Below are 20,941 nucleotides of genomic sequence, written 5' to 3' on the forward strand. Positions count from 1 at the left end.
TTTATCAGGCAGCCTCTGTGCTGCCCCCTCCTTGAAGGGGAAATGAGAATGCACCTGTCTGTGCCTCAGTTTTCCCATCTCTAAAGTGGGAACAGCAAGCATTCCTACCTCAGCGACGGATGGGAAGACCTAATGTGCTGACACACGCAGAGCAGTTAGGACAGTGCTCGGCATGCAGGAAGTACTGTAAGCACAGCTGTTGCCAAATTTCATCAAATCTAAGCTGTCATGGTTTGGATGCACCATGACTTCATGTACCTCTAAGAAAAATAAAACACTGCTGAAAATAACCAAAATTCACTGCTTGAAAGACATATCCTGATTTCAGAAATGCTAAAATTGTGGGGGGAAATGTGTTTCTTAGAAAGATGAAGTACAGCATTATTCTCCTTCATGTTGCTTCCTAACTGAAGCACTTAGCCCCCCACCAGCTGCACGGCAGGTGCTAAATAAACATTTGTTGAGTGAATGAGTGACAGGCCAGCAGCACCAAGTACGAGGGAGGTGAGGGGCGCCCAGAGCCTCTTGGAAAGCCCCACTCCCCATCTTCTTCCCCACTGGCTCCCCACCCCCCCCCACCGTGGAGACTGCCTGGCCCAAGGTCTTTTCAGTCTCTGCCTGTCCCACTTTGTCCAACTCCAATGACCAAACCCCTCAGCCTGGCATGGCTCCCAACAGGTTCATTGGGTAGACTGGCTGATGGTCCCTCACCCAACACCCACCCACCCATGGGTACCATATGTGCTCTAGTGCCCTGGACCAAATAAAGCACACCTTCTCTGTGGGACCCTCAAGAGTGACCATTCACAGGAAGGTGCAACTAGATGGACTTCCTGGCTCCTGAGAAATGCTCAGACTACAGAGAAATGCTGGAAAGGGGGGTGGGAAGGGGGGAATGAAAGAAGGGGAACAGCGTGCATGTAGCTCTCTCCCCATTTTCTCTTTTAAAAAAGTTTTAAGAGTGGGCTTTCTTCCTTTCTGCCGTAGGGTCGAGTAGCTGGTGTCGAGATGGGCAAATTTCTGAAACCTGGGAACGTGGTGCTGGTCCTGGCCGGACGCTACTCGGGACGCTAGGCGGCCATCGGGAAGAACATCGATGATGGCACCTCAGACTGTCCCTACAGCCATGCTCTGGTGGCTGGAATTGACCTCTAATCCCCGCAAAGTGACAGCTGCCATGGGCAAGAAGAAAATCGCCAAGAGGTCAAAGATCAAGTCTTTTGTGAAAGTTTATAACTACAATCACTTCATGCCCACAAGGTACTCTGGGGATATCCCCTTGGACAAAACTGTTGTCAACAAGGATGTCTTCAGAGACCCTGCTCTTAAATGCAAGGTCTGATGAGAGGCCAAGGTCAACTTCGAGGAGAGGTACAAGACGAGCAAGAACAAATGTTTCTTCCAGAAGCTGCGGTTTTAAATCTGTTTTGTTTCAGTCATTAAAAATACCAAAAAAAAAAAAAAAAACCCAACAACAACAACAAAAAAAACAAAAAAAAAATTTTTTTTAAGATGTTTATTTATTTTTGAGAGAGAGACAGAGCACACGCACCAGGGAGGGGCAGAGAGAGGGGGAGACACAGACTCCAAAGCAGGTTCCAGGCTCTGACTCACAAACCGCGAGATCATGACCTGAGCCGAAGTCGGACCCTTAACCGACTGAGCCATCCAGGTGCCCCTCTCTCCCCCTTTTCTCCTCTGCAACTCCCTGAAAGGAGATTCAAATCCCAGCTGGCATTAGCAGCATGACCTTGGCCACGCTACTTCTCAGAGGCTCATTTTTTTCCTATCTGTGAAATGGGGATAACATTAGTTCCTTCCTTCACTTGGTGAGAGGGCTAAATAAAACAACACATAGAGTGTCAGAGTGTCTGGCTGGCTCCTTCCTTTCCTCTGCCCTTCCCCCTACCCCTCCACTCTCTCACCTGCTCCTTTCTCTCTCCTCCTACCCCTTTCTAGCCCTGCCCTAAGACCTACTCAATGCCAAGACTGATTAGTTTTCCTTCAACCCCTGAGACGCACTTTAAATCCTGCAGGGAGGGAGGTGGGGCTCAGGACTGTGGAAGCCTGAGGCTGGGGGCAGCTGTAGCGGGGAGGGGCGGTCCTCACACTGGGAATTTGCACTCTGGTTATTCCCACAAAGATGTAATTTGTGTCTTAATGGGCCACAGCCTCCTCCGTAAAAGCCCTAAAGTGCCTTTTCTTTTTAAAAAAAAATGAAAGTTGCTGATTGTGTCTGGTGCTTCCTGGGGCATGGCGAGGGAGAGGCAGGAGACAGGGGAGAGGGGAAAAGAGGAAGAGGAGGTGGCAGGGCTTAGGGCTGTCAGATTCTGCTTTTCCCCTTTTCCCTCTTGGCTCCAGGCTCCCCTTGTCCAGAGCCGGTATCATGGTCCTGGTGGGTGGTGACGGTGGCTGCCCCTGGCTGATCTGGAGAGAGCAGTTAATGGCCTGAAATATTGAACGCTGTTTCCCCAGATTCCGTTCTCCTGGAAGGACAGAGATTGTTGAGGTACAGCCATTCAACTCAATCCAAACAACAACCCCCACTGATCAGAACTCCTACACTGTGTGAAGGTATGGCTGGGACCCTGGGGGCTTTAGGGGAGGAGGAGAGGGATGGGAGAAAGAGGAGATGTTAGACACTTCACCACTGCTTGGTCGGCTCTTATTGGAGAACTAGTTCCCTCTCCCTCTCCCCTCCCCACCCCCCAACAACACCTGCTCAGTATCTCCCTCCAAAACTCACCACAGAGCCCTGAGCTCAGACCTTGGCCTCAACCACCATCCCATCTCCAATCCTCCCAGAATCGCTCTTACTGCTTTTTGTGTCTTCCTAGCCGACACCCTCCAGCATTGACTTGGGGACTGCTGAGGAACCCAGGGTATGGTGTTTGGGTCTCCCAGCTGAGAAGCACCAGTTTGTAGGATTCCCAAACCATTGACTCTTAAAATCAAGATCTCTCCTTCCAACAAACAACATTCCGGGCTAAGGTGGCCCAGGTGGTTAATTCCAATGGGGAAAGCAGATGTATCTGAGTAATCAATTCAATGCCAATCAAGATAACTTATTACAGATAGATGTGAAAAATAGCAAAGTTCTCAGTTTTCCTTCTGTTGAGGCTTTTTATGTCTTATCTCACCATGCCAACCTCACTCCACTGGGCATAGATGATTGTGCCTATTAGCCAAATGGGGAAACTGAGGCAGGGGGGCTAGAAAAACAGGAACCAGTACCAGGAATTAGATATTCAACCAAGCCAAGGTGAGCCATCCTTAAGTTCCTCCTCTCCTACCCCGATCTTCTACCTATAATTTTTTTCTATGTCTCCAGCTCAGTTTTAGGATCTTTAAAGTGGGGAGAATTAGAAGTTGTCTTGCCAAATACCCATCCCCCTCCTTCACTGTGGTTCTCTGGAGGCACTTGAACCGGTGATAACAAATGTAGATGCCTACAGGGGCAAGCCGGGTGGGAAACACAAATGTGCAAATCAGACCAGATATAGAACTGCAGGGAGTGGAGAGGTCTGTGGCAAAGTAGAGAATGTGTGGCCTTCCTTATAGCAGTCAAACCCCAATAATTAAAATGAAGAATATGAATCTTCTGGTTAAACAATGTAAATGAATATGCACATTTATCTTTTTAAAGGCAAAAAACAAAATCACAAAAAGAGAATAAAGAGGGGTGCCTGGGTGGTTCAGCTGATTGGCCATTTGACTTCGGCTCAGGCCATGACCTCACAATTCATGAGTTTGAGCCCCGTATAAGGGCTCTCTGCTGTCAGGGTGGAGCCCACTTCTGATCCTGTCTCCCTCTCTCTCTGTCCCTCCCCCCACTCAGGCACGCTCTCTCTCTCTTTCAAACATAAATAAACATTAAAAAAAATAAAAATAAAAAGTCTCTAGTGGGGGGCACCTGGGTGGCTCAGTCGGTGAAGCGTCTGACTCTTAATGTCGGCTCAGGTCAAGATTTCATGGTTGTGGGATGGAGCCTGGATTTGGGCTCCATGTTGAGTGTGGAGCCTCCTTGGGAATCTCTCTCTCTCTCTCTCTCTCTCAATAAAAGTCTTTAGTAAGAGCAGTTAGACCCTCTGGCCTCCTCTCAGACCTCAGTCAGTTACCCTGTCCCCACCCCAGCAGAAGCCTGGATGTTTATTCCCAGGAGGGGTTGAACCAAAGGACCTCCAGTCTCACGAATAACAGGCCAGCTGGAAGTAAGGTGCTATACAAGTTTCCTAGGGCTGTCATAACACACAATCAAAAATTATTTTCATGGCTGAAAATAATAGAAATGTATTCTTTCACAGATCTAGAGGTCTGAATTATGTCAAGGTGTCAGCAGAGCTGTGCTCCCTGCAAAAGCTCAAGGGAAGAATCCTTCCTTGCCCCTTCTAACTTCCAGTGGCTCTGGGGGTTCCTTAGCTTGTGACCACATAACTCCAAACTCCACTTCTATCCTCACATGGAAGTCTCCTCTTCTCTGTGTGTCTGTTCTCTGTATGTCACTTATAGGACACCTGTCATTGGATGGAGAGCCCACCTTGACACTCCAGGATGACCTCATCTCAAGATCCTTAGCTTAATTACATCTACAGAGATCCTCTTTCCAAATATGTTCTCATTGGCAGGTTCGAGGAATTACAAGTTGGGCACCTTTTAGGGAGCCAAACAACTCACTGCAGGTATTTTACTGGAAGAGATGATAAGTGACAGTCTGTTCTCCGAACAGCGGGACTCCAGCTCTCTTTCCCTACTCAGTTCTAAGCATGCTGGCAGTCAGGTTTATACTCCCTGGAGGAGATTGGAGAACCTCTCCCTGGAGAAACGGTCTTAAGAGAAAAGTCTATATGTGCTGACATTGGGCATCTGCCAATGAAGCAGCTAAGTCCCCACCTGATCACCTACCCATGAGGCCCACTGGGTGGGAAGGACAGCCTTCCCATAGAGCTGTCAGATGATTTCCTAGTAACCCGCTTTTAAGTATGAACAGATAGCAGGGATCATCACATGTGTGCAGAGTCTTCAGTTTGAAAGATGAAGACCAAACAGAAAAGCAGAAAAGAAAGGAAATCTGAAAAAATGGAAACCACGCAGGAAGCTGATGAGAACTTACAAAATAAAAAGCAATATAAAACTTATTTCCAGAGAGATGAGAATATGTTGTATCCATGTAAAGGATAGCTACTTGGGGTACCTGGGTGACTCGGTCGGTTGAGCATACGACCTCAGCTTAGGTCAGTGATCTTGTGGCTAGTGGGTTCAAGCCCCACATTGGACTCTGTGCTGACAGTTCAGAGCCTGGAGCTTGCTCCAGGTTCTGTGTCTCTGTCTCTCTCTCTCTGCCCCTCTCCTGCTCATGTTCTGTCTCTCTCTGTCTCAAAAATAAATAAATAAAAATATTTAAATTTTTTTTAAAAAGTGTAGAAATAAATTTATGGAAATCTCCCACAAAGTACAATAAAAAGACAAAAAGTGGGAAAATGGAAGAGAAAAAATAAGAAAATTCAAAGATCAGTTGAGAAGATCCAACATAGGTCTTGTAGGAGTAACAGAAAAGGAAGAAGAAGAAGAAAAAACAAACAGAGAATATAGAGGGAAGAAATAAGCAAAGAAGTAATATAAGAAAATTTCTTTCCCAGTACTAAGAGACATGCTTGAGATCATCCAGAACAATGAACAGGAAAGGACCTCTATAAAGCCACATCATTATAAAATTTCAAAACACTAGTGATAAAAAAAGAAATCCTACAAACTTCTAGAGATTAAAAAAACAAAAGTCACCTGGAAAGGGAAAGGAACCATAATGGACTCAGATTTTTCAACCACAGCAGTAGAAGCTAGAAAATAATGAATCAATGCATTTTAAATGCTAAGGGACATGGCTTCCTGTCTAGAATTGCATACCCAGCAATACTATCAACAAAGGGAGGGTAGAATAAAGACATTTCAGACATTCAAGATCTTAATATGTGTATCTGTATACCCCCTCCAGGAGCCTGGAGACTCCTGACCCTGTTTTTATTTAAAATGTTAATATTTGGCTCATTATTATATTAGGTTCCTATTGCTGCTGTATCAAATCACTGCAAACTTGGTGGCTCAAGACAATACAAATTTATTATTTTACATTTCCTTTGGACAGAGTCTGACATCAATCTCACCGAGCAAAAACCCAGGTGTCAGCAGGACTTTATTTACTTCTGAAGCCTCAGGGGGAAAATCTATATTCTTGCTTTTTCCAGCTTTTACAGGCTACCTATATTCTGTGGCTCGTAGCCCCATCCCGTCTTCAAAGCCAGTGGGATCTTCATCATATCACAATGTATCACATCATATCACTCTGATTCTGCTCCTGTGATTACATTTTCTTCAGGCTCTTCTGCCTTTTTCTTCCACTTTTAAGGACGCTTGTGATGACAATGGTCGCACCTGGACAACCCAGGCTCATCTCACTAACTTAAGGCCAGCTGATTAACAATAGTAATTCCCCCACAACCCTAATTCCCCTTTCCCATATAACTTAACACATTCACGCATTCTGAATAAGGACACAGACCTTGGTGGGTGGAGTGGGAGTGGAGGGGGGCAGCATTTTTCTGCCTATGACAATCATGGATTTTGTTTTGCATTAATTTAGATTTTTTTAGATATTGCATGAAAATATTTCTCTTTACTACTGGGGTTTTTTTACATTTTTAAAAATGTTTATTTAGTTTTGAGAGAGAGAGACGGAGAGAGAGCACAAACAGGGGAAGGGCAGAGAGAGAGGGAGACACAGAATCCGAACCGTCAGCACAGAGCCTGACTCGGGGCTCGAACCCAAGAACCATGAGATCATGACCTAAGCCAAAGTCAGATGCTTACCTGATTGAGCCACCCAGGTGCCAACTGCTGAGGGTTTTTTTGGTGCCCCGTGAATTTGATGCTGAGCTGAGTGAGCATCCTAATCCAGGCTCTATCTATTTGTTCTTCTTTTCCACCCCTTCCAGCCTCAGGCCCAGCCCAGCGAAGCATCCTGGGCCTCAGGATTCCCAGAATCCAGACAAGTTCTGCAGGCCCCTTCTCAGCTATACATTCCTCTGCTCCAGTTTGAGAGATGGGGGCTCACGTTGCCGAGTCACAGAAGGGAAAGGTTGCTCATTCCTCCTCAGCCCCAGGGAGGAGCCGGGCAGCCGCTTCTACGCACCTGATCCCCCCTCGGGGCTGCAGAGCTAGACAGCCTTATAGCCTGACAGCAAGCAGGGAGGGTGGAGGCTGGAGGTGGGGGGAAGCGGATAGAAGAGATGAAAGAGGGTCCGGGCACTGCCTGAAGGTCAGGGAAGCCAGCAGTGTCTGGGCCACCGCAGTGGGGGTTGCTGGAAAGCTGATGCTGCTCACACCCTGGAGAGGCCTCTGGGAGGTGGGGGTCTGATCTTCAGCCATTCTAGCAATGTCACAAAGGACACTGCTGAGTGGGGGGTTGGATTGGGAGGGAAGGAAACGACTGGGAAATGGGGGTCTCCATCCCAGAGGTTGGGGGGAGAAGGGGAGTGGCCAGCAGGAAGACGGTGTGTCACAGAGTGCTCAGAATGCAAAGCAATCTTTGAGAGACGCTATGCACTCAAGACCTTAGCTTTGCATAGCTGCATAAAGTCCCCAGGGCCCATAAAAAAACATTCCCATCTGGTTATTGCCACCACCTGAGAGGCAGGCAGAACAATTCCCATTTTGCAGATGAGGGAACTCCATGCAGGAAGCCCCAGCTGTCCTCAAGGCTCAGAGGCCCAGACCTTCCAGGTGCTTCCTCTTCCCCTCCTGGGCCTCTGTTTCTAGGATGGGAAGGGAGAGTGATGAAAGAAACTGGGAGCAGATAAGGTCAGATGAGGAACAAACACCGTCACCGCCACCCCCCACAACATGTCTGGCTCCCAGAGTTTCCATGCAGGACAACACCAACCTCAGCTCACCCTCCTTGGAGTCTGCACCAGAGGAAGCAGGTGTAGGAGCTGCTGGGGGATGCTGCTGGCCTCCACTCACAACTGCTTGCTTTTTGCTATCCACATCCACCACAACAGAGGGTCAGACCCTGGGGCTCGGTCTCCTGGGATGAAAGTGGGGCCAGTAGCCTCTCCCTGCCCTGCTTCAGGGCCTCTCACCTTCCCAAAGAAGGAGGATCCCCCCCCTACACAGCCCTGCCAGGCCTGTAGACCCTCCCTTGCTGGCAGGGCACATTGAGGAGGGAACATTGAGAAGGTGGCCTCTCTGAAGGTATCCTGCCTGCTGCCCCTCCCCCACACATACTTCATCTTATGATACCTAGGCACCGCCAGGCATACTGCCTGGACTTGGCAAATATTGACTAATTCTCTTCTCTCCCCATGCCATGGCAAAGACTCCAGGAAGAATTTTCCCCCTCAAACGGGTGTCAGGGTGCAGGCCGGGGTGTTCAGAAAGGTGTGCAACCTTCCTGGGTCCTACCAGCATGGAAAGGCCTGTCTGCACATCCAGCATGGCTTGGTGGGAGGCAGGGAGATGGAAAAGGTGCCCTCTCACCCCACCCCCACCCCCCCACCTCCCACCACCATGCTGTCCTCAGAGGCAGGTGTGACTGGCAGCTGTGGGCTTTCTCGATGAAGTGAGATGACGGAGCAGGTCCTATTCCCTCTCCAACCACCACCCCCCTGGGCTGGCTGGGCTCTCTGTACCCAGAAGATAAGAACCAGGTGCAAATTAGGTGGCTGAGTCACAAGGGCATTGAAGTTGGTAAATTTTCCACCAAGAGCACTGAGGAAAGATCACTAGAACAATAGGTGGAGAGGCAGGCAGGAGATGGGGATATCCAGAGACCAGGCACAGGAAAGAGACAGGGACTGAGAGGCTGGAGAGGAAAGGGCAGGGTAAAGCGGGGGGGGGGGGGGGGGGGGGCGTGGAATTCCCCAAGGGGAGAGGGGGAGATGGGAATTGGAGCCTGGCCTGGCCTCCTCAGGACTAAGGACTGCCCTGGGCTCTGGAGAGGGTGAGGCATTTTGCAACTTGAACAGGGGTTTCTCTGAGCCTCTGGCTGCCTGAAGTTCTCACTTCCCAGGGCAGGTGGCCTGGGAGGGTGCTAGAAGGGCTGGCCAGCTGAGGGGTCAGAAGTCCTGGTCTGGGCCTACAGAGGCCACATTGCCTGACCCTCCCCTGGGCCTAATCAGAGGCTTAGAGCACAGAGCTGTCAACTTATTACTCAAACGACCCGAGCTGTTGACCCACAGCTAACCACTAATGGTTTGCATATTTTGCATATCATTTGCATTCCCCTAGGGGTCTGTCAAAACCTCTGTGATCACTCCCTAGAGGCCCCGGCCCCTATTTTGCAGGTCTCCATCCCCCATTCCTCTGTCCCCTGATGTCCCCCAGGCCCAGGCCCTCAGGCTCCCATTTCCCTACTCTGCTGCCTCATCTGAGACCACATAGGGCAGGTCATGGGTGAGGGCATCTCTAAACGTGAAGAGCACAGCAGGGGCAGCAGGTCCAGCTGGGAGCAGCTGGGGGCACCTTGAAAGGGGGTGACCGAGGCCGGTCTGGTGATTAATCCTCCGGCTAATGGAGGCTTCACTGCCACCAGGGCTTTTAAGGAAACTCAGGGAAGCCCTTTAGCACCATCAGAGCTGTCTCTGAGGTCCTCAGTGGGCTCATTAGCGGCCCACAGCCTCGCAATCAGTAGCCCCTCCTCCTAATGGCTGCAGGAGTGAAAGAAAGCCTTGTGGGGCCTCTAAGGCCCAAGGCCCTGAGCAGAGCCGTGGCGACCTCCACTACCCCCCGCCCAACACACACACATACGCTGGCTTACCCAAGTCTCTGGAATGGAGCACAGCTACCCCTACCTCTCTTCCAAAGCACACAACGCAGTGTGTGTATTCATCCAGACCTGTCCTAGACAAGAAAAGCAGGGTCCAGAGAGGCCACCAGAAGCCACTCAGGCCACGGAGAAAGCCACACTGGAATCAGGTATCCAGCACGGTCCCCACTGCACCCCCAGCCTAACGTCTCCTTGGCTTCCTCCCCCAGCATTAGAGAAGGCAGCCCCTTTTTAAAGGGCTTTAGAGGGCAGGCAGGCCATTGACCTGGTTAGGACCTATCCCAGGCCAGAGGCCAAATATGACAATCCCTGGGAGTTTGCTATCAGCCCAGGATGTTGGATTCTCCCATATTTGAGGCAAGAGCAAATGAGGTGACCCAGTTCACTTTCAGAAGTGGCTGTAAAGCTCCTCATTGCTTGTTGCATGACAGTTTACAGCAAGGGAGGCCTCTCTAGGGGGAAAATCATGTGCAGAGAGTGGCAGTCATATTTCCCTGGTAAAGGCTACCAAGAAGGAAGGCTTGAGCACAGGAGAGTCTTCATTTTCTATTTATTCCACAAATAGGAGCTTCCACCCTGAGTCAGATCCTCTGCTGAGTACAAGAAGGTACAGGAGTAAAAGAGATTTCTCTTTACTCTCAGGCCAAATGAATGAATGATTTGCAGCAAATCCTTTCAATTATTCGGTGACTCAGTTTCCCCAGTTGTAAAATGAAAATCATTCCTGATGATGCTCTAGGAAGAATGAAAAGCCACAGACAACTGAGTCTCAGGGAGCAGTTATGGATGATGGCAGAAATGACAGTAAAATCTATAGCACAGCACTGGCCACACGAGTGCTCAGTAAGCAGTCACCAGTGTTGTTAGGATTATTTTGTTGTGGGTGATGGTTGCTATTGAGATAGCTTTCTGACCTCAGAATTCCGGCTGGAAATTATATACTGCAACCTCCTTTCCCAGCTCCTAACAAATTATAGAGAGAGGAAATGGCACTTATTAAGGACCTACTGTGTACCAGATGCTGTGTTGGTCACTTTGCATGTGTTACCTCATGATCACCTCGTGATCACCTAACAGGACAGTCAACAGTTGACATCTTCCCTCTCTCTCATTTTAGAGATAAGGAAATTGGGGCTCAGAGAAGTTAGGTACCTTGCTAAAAGTTTCTGCACCCACCATCCAATGTATGGGTAAAGTGGTGGCAGTGGGGTTGGGGTGGGGGTTCCCCATACCACCAAGCAGTTCTCCACAACACCAGTTGGGTATTCTACAATTCAACTCAATTCTGACACTATTTACCTGGAGGCAGCATCAGACCCCACAGGTTAAAGGCTCATTCCCACAAGACCTCCCTACCTCCTAACCCCCCACTTCAGATACCAATCACAAGCCAAGGTCGTTACTTGTGTTTTTGGCCAGTTGGCTATAGACTAAAGGTTCCCACAGCCCCCTCCTTTGGGTTTGATTGATTTGCTAGAGTGGCTCACAGAACTCAGGAAACCTGTTTAAATCTCTTGATTACCGGTTTACTACAAGAATATTAAAGGATATGAATTCACAGGCAAATGTAGAGATGCAGAGGAACAAAGGAACTTCTGTCCTTGTGGAGCTTGGGGCCAGGCATGGTGCATGTGGAAGTTCTACGAATCCCTCCTTTTTGGGGTTTTTATGGAGGCTCCATTATATAGGCATGATTGCTTAAATCATTGGCCATTGATGATTGATTCAACTTCCAGCCCTTCTCCCCACCTGGGAAATCAGGGGCCGGGACTGAAAGTTCCGACTTTCTATTCAAGGTTGGCTCCCCTGGCAACCAGCCCCCATCCTTAGAAGATTTCCAAAAGTTACCGCATTAACACAAACTCAGGTGTGGTGGAAAGAGGCTTGTTACGAATAACAAGACACTCATGTCACATTTATGGCTCTGAAGCCATTTCGGGAACTGAGGACAAGAGACTAAATATCATGACGATGCTCCCGTTGCTCTCACTACTCAGGAAAGTCCAAGCATTGGCCAAGCATTTTGGGAGCTGTGAGCTAGAAACCATGACAAAGACGAAACATTTCTTACAAATCATAGGATCGCACTTGCCCAAGGTTACACCGCTCTCTTTTTTTTAAAACAAATAGACTTTAATGTTTATTTGTTTTTTAGAGGGTGGGAGGAGTAGAGAGAGAGGGAGACACAGAATCCAAAGCAGGCTCCAGGCTCTGACTGTCAGCACAGAGCCCGACGTGGGGCTCGAACTCACAAACCACGAGATCATGACCTGAGCCGAAGTCAGATGCTTAACCACCGAGCCACCCGGGCATACAGGTTACACTGCTCTTAATGTGCAGACCATAACAGGTACAAGAATGTTCATGGAGCTTTATTCACAATAGCCAAAAACTAAAACAACCCAGATAGCTATCAAGAGAATGTTTGAATAAACTGTGGTATCAGCGTACAAGGGAGTACTCTATAGCAATGAAAAATAGCGAGTTACTGCTACAAACAGCAACATGGATGAATCTCACAGACAAAATGTTGAACAAAAGAAGCCAGATACAAAAGTGTATTACTGCATGGTTGTATGTATACAGAGTTCACTAACAAGCAAGCTTAATCTGTGGTGATAGAGATCAGAATAATAGTTACCTCAAGGTGGTAGGGGGTGGGATGGACATAGACCAGGACTATGTCATGAAGGGGGTCTTTCGGGTGCTAGAAACGTTTGCTATCTAGATCTAAGTGATTGATGGCTACAAGGGTATTTGTGTGTGTGTGTGTGTGTGTGTGTGTGTGTGTGTATGTATTCTCTTTATGTATATATATATAGACTCTTTAAGCTATACTCTTAAGATTTTCCTCCACAAAAAAGAAAATGAATAAATAAGGAAATAAATGTGTAATATATTTCATTTAAATGTATTTATTTATTTATTTTGAGAGAGAGAGAGAGAGCAGGAGAGGGACAGAGAGAGAGAGGGAGAGAAAATCCCAAGAAGGCTCCATACCCAGTGTGGAGCCCCAGGCAGGGCTTGAGCTCACAGCCTGTGAGATCAGGACCTGAGCTGAAACCAAGAGTCAGAGCACTTAACCAACAGAGCCACCCAGGCGCCCTAGTCATATATATCATTTAAAGAGTCAGGGCCAAGATTGGATAGGCAAGAAAACTCTGGCTTTGCATCCTGGAAGAAGGTAGGGATGGAGACACAGACCCTGACCCACTCTCCCTTACTTTGGAGGGAGAGGTCCTGAGTGTCCGCAGGAGGGAGGGATGTTTGCATTGGGTGCCCCTACTCTCCCCCCACCCCCCGCCACCGGGGCCGGGGTCAGGGGGAGAAGGTATTTGCCTGGCCAGTTCTCTCTCTATCCCAGGAAGGATAGGGGAAGTGAGAGGGAGAATGAAAGGGGAAGGAGGTAGGAAGAAAAGGGAAGAGATTTGGGGGCACACAAGGGGTAGATAGGGGTGCATTTTCTTAAAGCCTCCAGTGTTTATGACTTGGGTGGGATAAGCTCAGTGAGACCTTCTTAGTGTCTCAGGGAGGAGGCGTGTTGCTGGCAGGGGCCTAGGAGGCTGGGGAAGATGGAGACATTTCTGTGCATTTTGATGGGTCATGAAGAACATTCGCCCTGAGTACCAGATGATATGCCAGTGCATGTCCCAGATGGGGAGAACAGGGAGGCTGGCTCACTGGCAGAAATCCTGGAGGGCAGGCTTCTGCTGGCTTGTGTGCCCTGACCCAGCAGTCCCCACAGAAGCAGGGAGCAGACTGAGTGCCCACACCCCAGCCTCCAGGCTGGCCCTCAAGCCTGGAGCCCACCCCAGCCTGCCTTGCCTCTGGCTTCTTTCTATCCAACCACCAACTGTCTTTTCTTCAGCTTCTTTGTTTCTGATCCCCCCCTCCCTACACCTCTCTTCCAGTTTCCCTGTCCCTGTTTCTCCATCTCCATCTCCCACCTCTCTTTGCAGCACCCCTCTGCCCCACCCCCATTCCCCAGGCATGTGGCTCCTCTCTAGCCCAATATAAATAATAGAAATTAATTTGTCAGCCAGCACACGCAGTCCAGCCGGCGCAGCAGCGAGCTGAGAAGGAAAGCTGGTTGAAATAATTATTCTTGACTTAAGAAATCGTTCTTTTTATTCCTGAAGGCTAATGGAGTGAAAGCAGCGCCTGGCTGGGCTGTGCTAACGGTGGACAGCATGGGCCCAGCCAAAGAGAGCAGCCTCTCTGGCCCCTGCTGTAATGAGCCGAGCCCACACATACCCCAGCCTGCTCGGCTTCTTGGTAGGCAAAGCTTTGAGAGGCATTCTCTAAGTTAACCAAGTCACTCTCGCGGTTTGGGGACAGGATTTGTCATTGGGAGCACTCCCTCTAGCCCATGATTCTCTCCTGGGCTCAGATGCCCCTCAGAGGGAACACTCCCCCAGCTCAGGGGGGAGGCAGGTGTGAAGAGGAAGCCACTGCCCAAAGGGGAAAGAACTCAGCATTCACCAAGATTCTCCAATGCACCCGGCACTCTGCTAGACACATGACTCATGAGCACACATTGACTGCTCACAACCACCCTAGGAATGAGGTCTGATGATTATTCCCATTTGCCCCGAAAACTGAGAGCATAAGCAACTTGTCCAGTATCAAAGGGAAGAATCACCAGTGCCCAAGGGGAGATATGCAAATTGTCTCACCCCGGGTGCTAGCGAGGGTGGAGGGAGAGTGATGGGTGGGGGGATTTGAGGAGTGCATCCATCAGTGCTGGCAGGAAACACAGAGCATACTCAAAGGTTTAATTGAAGGCATAAATGAAGGAACTACTTACAGAGGTGTGGGCAGCTTTAAAGAAATGAATAAGAAATGATGAAGCACCCAGGGCTCCTGGAGGGAAGGGAGGGGGAGCGGGAGGGAGCAGGGGAGGGGCCTAGCAAGAGCTGTAGCTAAGGGAGCTGGCAGACTGGCATTCCTGCCACCACCACCACCACCCCCGCCCCCGCCCCCGCCCCAGAAGCTGCGGCCCACAGCTTGGTGGAGGAATGCAGCCTCAGCCCCAAACTGCAGCCGGGCAAAGATGGAGGGGCACTAAATACCCTGGCCTTTCTCTCCTGCAGCTCTCCGATCTACTGCTAGTGCCTCTGGCCTGCCAAGCCCACCTGAAGCCAGAGAGCAGAAACCAAAAGATGCAGAGGTAGAGGTCAGCTTTCTGGGGCACAGAGCAAAGTGCAGGAAGGGCCGAAAGTGGATCTGAAGGGAAGTGGACAACCAGTCTGGGATGGGAAGTTCTCCAGGGGACTTTCTGGATCCAATAGAGAAGGGGGAGTCTAGAGGGGAGAGGAAGGGAGCAACCCTAGAGGTGAGGAGGTACTGAGTTTGGGCATCCTTGGGCTTACACATCAGTTGGGGAACCAAAAAGACCCGCACAGAACTGGGACCCCAAGAAATGGCTGAATAACCAACTAGGAGAATGGGAATCTGCCTGCAAATGTGGAGGAGGGAGAGGGAGCAGGAGGGGCTAGTTGAGTGATTACCAGGCTCCAAGTACTGACACGCTTGAAAAGGGGTGAGGGACGGCAGAGTTGGGTGACAGAAGGGGCACCCAGTCTGCATCACAGCGTCCATGGAGGAAAAGGTGTGGGGAGGAAAGGTACGGGGGTGTCGTCTAATCCACTGCCCCTCCCTGCATTTTGAGGTGAGGGAATGTGGCCAGAAAAGGCTGTCACTGCCCCCAGGTCCGCATGGTGATGGGCTGGGGGTGGGCTGCTGATGTGGAGCCAGTGAACATTAGACCTCAGGCCTGGTGGATGGAGTACCCAGCTGGCCCCCCTGCTGCTCATGTGGTCCCTCACCCTCTCCATCTTCCCTCCACACAGCAGCTACCAGGATCTTTCAAAACACAGGCCCGATCGTGTCAGTCACGCCTGAATCCCTTCCATGCTCCCCACTGCACGGGTCAAGTCCAAAGCCCTTTGCTCCTCCGTGGCTGAGAGCCCACTGGGACCTCTCTTACCATACCAGTGTCCTTCCTACCCCACCCCCACATTGAATCATCAAGTGCCCAGAATGTCTTTCCCTGTACACACATTGTCCCCTCAGCTTAAAGTTGTCTTCCCTCCCGGGGCGCCCGGGTGGCTCAGTCGGTTAAGCATCCAACTTCGGTCAGGTAATGATCTCACTATTCGTGAGTTTGAGCCCCGCGTCAGGCTCTGTGCTGACAGCTGGGAGCCTAGAGTCTGCTTCAGATTCTGTGTCTCCCTCTCTCTCTGCCCCTCCCCCACTCGTGCTCTGTCTCTCTCTCTCTCTCTCTCTCTCTCTCTCTCTCTCTCAAAAAAATGAATAAATGTTAAAAAAAACTAAGAAAAAAAATTTTTTTAAATTGTCTTCCATCCCTACTCATATTCCATCTGGCTAATGCCCACTTGGCCTCACTATAGACATTGCTCCTGTCTGTAGCCTTTTCTGCCATTCCGCTGGCTTTCTATTTTATTTTATTTTATTTTATTTTATTTTATTTTATTTTATTTTATTTTATTTTATTTTATTTTATTTTATTTTATTTCTAGAGAGGAGAGAGAGCACATGTGATTGGGGAGAGAGGGGCAGAGGGAGAGAGAGAGAGAGAGAGAGAGAGAGAGAGAGAGAGAGAGAATCTCAAGCAGTCTCTGCACTCAGCACAGAGTCTGATGTGGGACTCGATCCCATGACCCTGGGATCATGACCTGAGCCGAAATCAAAAGTGAGATGCTCAGGGTTCCTGGGTGGCTCGGTCAGTTAAGCGTCAGACTTCAGCTCAGGTCATGATCTTGTGGTTCATGAGTTCGAGCCCCGCATCAGGCTCTGTGCTGACAGCTCAGAACCTGGAGCCTGCTTGGTACTTGCCTATGTTCTTATCTTCAACTCACCTTGACTATAAAACCCATGAGCGCAGGGACTTTTTGATTGGCTTGTTCACCGTTATGAGTCACTGCCTAGCGTGGTACACAGCACCTAGTAGGTGCTTTGGATATATGTTATAATCCATACAAGGGATACAATGCTGCTGCTTAACAATGAGGACCATGTGATAGGGATTCACGTGGAACCACCCCCAGGATACCCTGTAAAAAGTTCAGAGCAGTGTATGTTTGTGCAAAGTAGAAAACAGAATATATGTGCATCTATGGGTCTGCACACATCTTCGGAAGGAGACTCAAGAAAAGGATGAAGTGGGTTGTCTCTGAGAAGAACTTAGGAGTGGAACGTGTTTGTGGAGAACCTAGTCATTTATTTTAGTCATTAAAAATAAAATTGAGGGCGCCTGGGTGGCGCAGTCGGTTAAGCGTCCGACTTCAGCCAGGTCACGATCTCGCGGTCCGTGAGTTCGAGCCCCGCGTCAGGCTCTGGGCTGATGGCTCAGAGCCTGGAGCCTGTTTCCGATTCTGTGTCTCCCTCTCTCTCTGCCCCTCCCCCGTTCATGCTCTGTCTCTCTCTGTCCCAAAAATAAATAAACGTTGAAAAAAAAAAAATAAATAAAAAAAAAAATAAAATTGAAACTAAATGGGAAATATCTGATAATTAAGTGGATGGCCTGGAAGCCCTGGACTGTGGGATGTGTGGGTTTGGTTGGAGAACCTTACCACTGCCACCCACACCTCCTGGATGTCTGGGCCCTGGGCCCACCAGCAGTCACCTACCGGGCTACCCCAGTTGTGCCCGGTGCCATCTCAGACCCAGAGAGACTGATGCAGAGCAGCAAGCAGGTGGGTCTCCCCTAAGTGAGGAGGGTCTAGGAGAGATTTCTCAGGAGCTCAAAGGGAAGGCAAGGATGTGGGGTTTGGAATGAATGTCTCTTTGCTTTCTGACCTCCTTTGGCCTCTCCATTTCCACTGAAGACAGAAGAAAAGGGTGGAGAATAAACTCTAACAGGAAGGTGGAAGTTAGATGGCAGAGAGAACTTTCTAGATGGAAAGGCTGAGCTGTTTCTACTTCCAAGCTGGCTGGAGGGCAGGCTTTGTGTCTATTCACCCTTTTTCCCACACAACAGAGGAACTGTAGGCGTTGCTTCCCATGAACGCGATCAGCTAGCACACCCCACCCCACCCCATCCTGCCACCCACGGCCCCACACCACTGTGTTCAGCCCCACCCTCTGGGCCCTCTTCTCGGCACAAGACTGCCTCCCATCCTGGTCTCTCCAGCCCTACCTTCCACTCTCAGCCCTCCCAACCGGCCAACAAACACAGGGAAATTCTCTGAAAGCCAGAACCATAGCGTGAACTGAACTGAAAGGGTTCAGAACCACCAAGGGTAGCAGGCAGAGGCCTAGGAGGTGGGCAGCTGGGAAGGGGGTGGCATGGAGATAGAAAAGCGGGAAAACTTCCAGCTCTCTTCTCCCTTGGGGTGAGGTGGAAGGAAGGTCAGAGCTGTTAAAGTACCCCCCACACCAGCCCAGTCACCACTTAACAGCCTCCGTCTCATACACAGTTTCCCATGCTGAAGTGATGCATCTTCTGCCCAGCCCACCCCTCTCTGAGACGCCTCCTGGAGCAAGTCCCTCCAGACTCCAGATTCCAGCATCTGACTCCGGTATCCTACTCTGGCCATCAGGCACCCTCACTGGGACAGAAGAGGCTGGGCTTCAGCCACGCTCCCCAGTAACTCACCAGGAGACCTTCCCCACGCTGCTCAATTCTCAGGGCTTCTTTCCTCAGCAGTAAAATCCAACAAACCCTGAAGGTTTGAACAAGGTAAAACACCTCCAAGGGTTTTGAACACTGTCTCTCGTTTAAAAAAATTCTTTTTAACATTTATTCATTTTTGAGAGACAGAGAGCATGAGGGGGGGAGGGGCAGAGAGAGAGGGAGGCAGAGAATCTGAAGCAGGTTCCAGGCTCTGAGCGGTCAGCACAGAGCTCATGAACTGCAAGATCATGACCTGAGCTGAAGCTGGATGCTTAACTGACTGAGCCACCCAGGGGCCCCTAAAGTTATTAATTTTTAAAGTTTATTTATTTATTTTGAGAGAGAGAGTGCATGTGCCCATGTGCCTGTGAAAGAGTGGGGGAGGGGCAGAGAGAGAGAAAGAGAGAGAGAGAATCCCAAGCAGAATCCCTACACAGGGCTTAATCTCACAAACTGTGAGATCATGACCTGAGCAGAAATCAAGAATCAGATGCATACTGACTGAGCCACCCAGCCACCCTTAAAATCATTTTTATTAAATTGAGATACAGCATATATGCCATGAAGAACATGAATCTCAAGCATACAGTTCCATGAATCTTTACATATGGATACACTCGTGTAACCACCACCTAGATCGAAATATACATTTCCACGTTTCCAGCACCTCAAGAGGTATACGCCCCTTCCCAGCCAGCACCCCTCCGAAGATAGCTGCTACTGTGATTTCTATTGGTGTAAGTTAATTTTTTAAGCAAAGTTTTTCTCTCTCTTTTTTTAAAATGTTTAACGCGTATTTATTTATTTTGAGAGAGATAGAGAGAGCGTGCAAGCCGGGGAGAGGCAGAAAGAAGGAGAGACAGAATCCCAAGCAGGCCCTGCACCATTAACGCAGAGCCCCATACGGGGCTCGAACCCACAAAGTGCGAGATCAGGACCTGAGCCGAGATCGAGAGTCCACCGCTTAACTGACTGAGCGACCCAGTTAATTTTGCCCCTTACTGAACTTTATATAATTGAATCATACAGTGTGTGATGTTTGTGCACCTGGCTTCTTTCACTCAACATTATATCTGAGATTCATCCATGTTGTTGCATGTGGTTATAGGAATTCTTTTTCATTACTGAGTAGTATCTCCCTCCATAAATGTAAAAATATATAAAACATAAATAACCACTATTTATTCAACTTCACACTGGTGGATATTTATGTTGTTTTCAGGTGTTGGCTATTATGAATGGAGCTGCTCTGAACACCCTAGTGCTTCTCTTCTGATGAATCCATTAACATTATTTTGAGACACATACTTGACTTTTAAAATAAGCAACAATATACCACTTTCCACTTCCTCCCACTGAGCTGGGCTGTGCTGGGATGAGATTAGCAGAGCTCTGCACTGTGGATGAATCTGTGGGAGAAGAAGGCGGCCTCGGGACCCCCTGGACAGACCCCATAAGCCTTCCCAATATAGCCTTGAATCTCATGTTGTCTCTGGCACGGCTGAGCCCCTGGCCAATGTCTGTACCCATTACCTAGGGGCAAGAAAAGCAAAAAAGGTTCTTAAAACCTGTTTGGTTATCTTTAGCATGGGTTTTATGGCACAGATACTGTTTCACAGACGAGAAAGCAAAGATCTGGAGAGGCTGAGTGACCTGGGTTCAAATGCTGGCATGGCCAACAGCTAACTGTGTGGTCTTGGACAAGTGTATTTAAGTTCTCTGAGCCTCCATTTTCTCACGTAGAAAAATAGGAATAATAATATTTACCTCATAGGGTTGTCAGGAGAATTAAATAACAGATGTAAATCACCTAGCATAGTACTTGGCATTTATAATAATGGTTTTTTTTCTTGTTTACTTTCTGCTCAAGGTCACACAGCTTGTAAGCAGGAAAAAAAAATCAGAATCAGAGCTCTTAAAGGGAAGGGAGAAGAGTGGAACGGAACATTTTTGAATGCCAGACTGGGGGCCTTTGCCATGCTTTTTGTCTGTAATTTCAGTATCCAGCATAATACCTAGCATACTGTTGGCACTCAATAAATGCTTATTGAATGACTGAGTGGAGGAGTAACCAAACAGACCCAGGCATTCACATGAAAATTGCTTTTCAGCCTTGTTTTAGAATGGCTACCAACTGGGATTTATTGGGATGGAGAAACCGTCTGGGTGGGACCACAGGGTTGATGGGTGTCCCTGGCAGGCTCTCAACTCAGCCAGAAAGGGTCCGGTGGCCCAGCAGATAATAAGGTTGGGTTAGAGAGTACATGTCAGGAAGCAGGGAGAAGGGGGCTGTAGAGAAGAGAAAGAGGCATTTGGAGCAGGGGAACCACAGGGGACACATTAAATATGGGGACCCTGGGGGCTCAGCATACAGCTGGCTGGGTCAAGAGGTCAGCCAGGGCACCCAGGAGATAAAGCTGCCAGCTCTGTCCCTCTGTAAGCCCAGAGGCCAGGCAAGCAAGTTTGCAAAGATGTGCAAGGCAGGG

General features: G+C 49.1%; 1 pseudogene; it reads left to right on the forward strand.

The window, feature by feature from the left end:
- The first annotated feature begins 966 nt into the window (after positions 1-966).
- LOC112862228 (large ribosomal subunit protein eL27 pseudogene) lies at positions 967-1,462 on the forward strand (annotated as a pseudogene).
- The last annotated feature ends 19,479 nt before the right edge of the window (positions 1,463-20,941 follow it).

The sequence above is a fragment of the Puma concolor genome, chromosome B2 (genome assembly GCF_028749965.1).
Source record: "Puma concolor isolate L17-30 chromosome B2, mPumCon1.1.hap2, whole genome shotgun sequence".
Classification (NCBI taxonomy): Eukaryota; Metazoa; Chordata; class Mammalia; order Carnivora; family Felidae; genus Puma; species Puma concolor.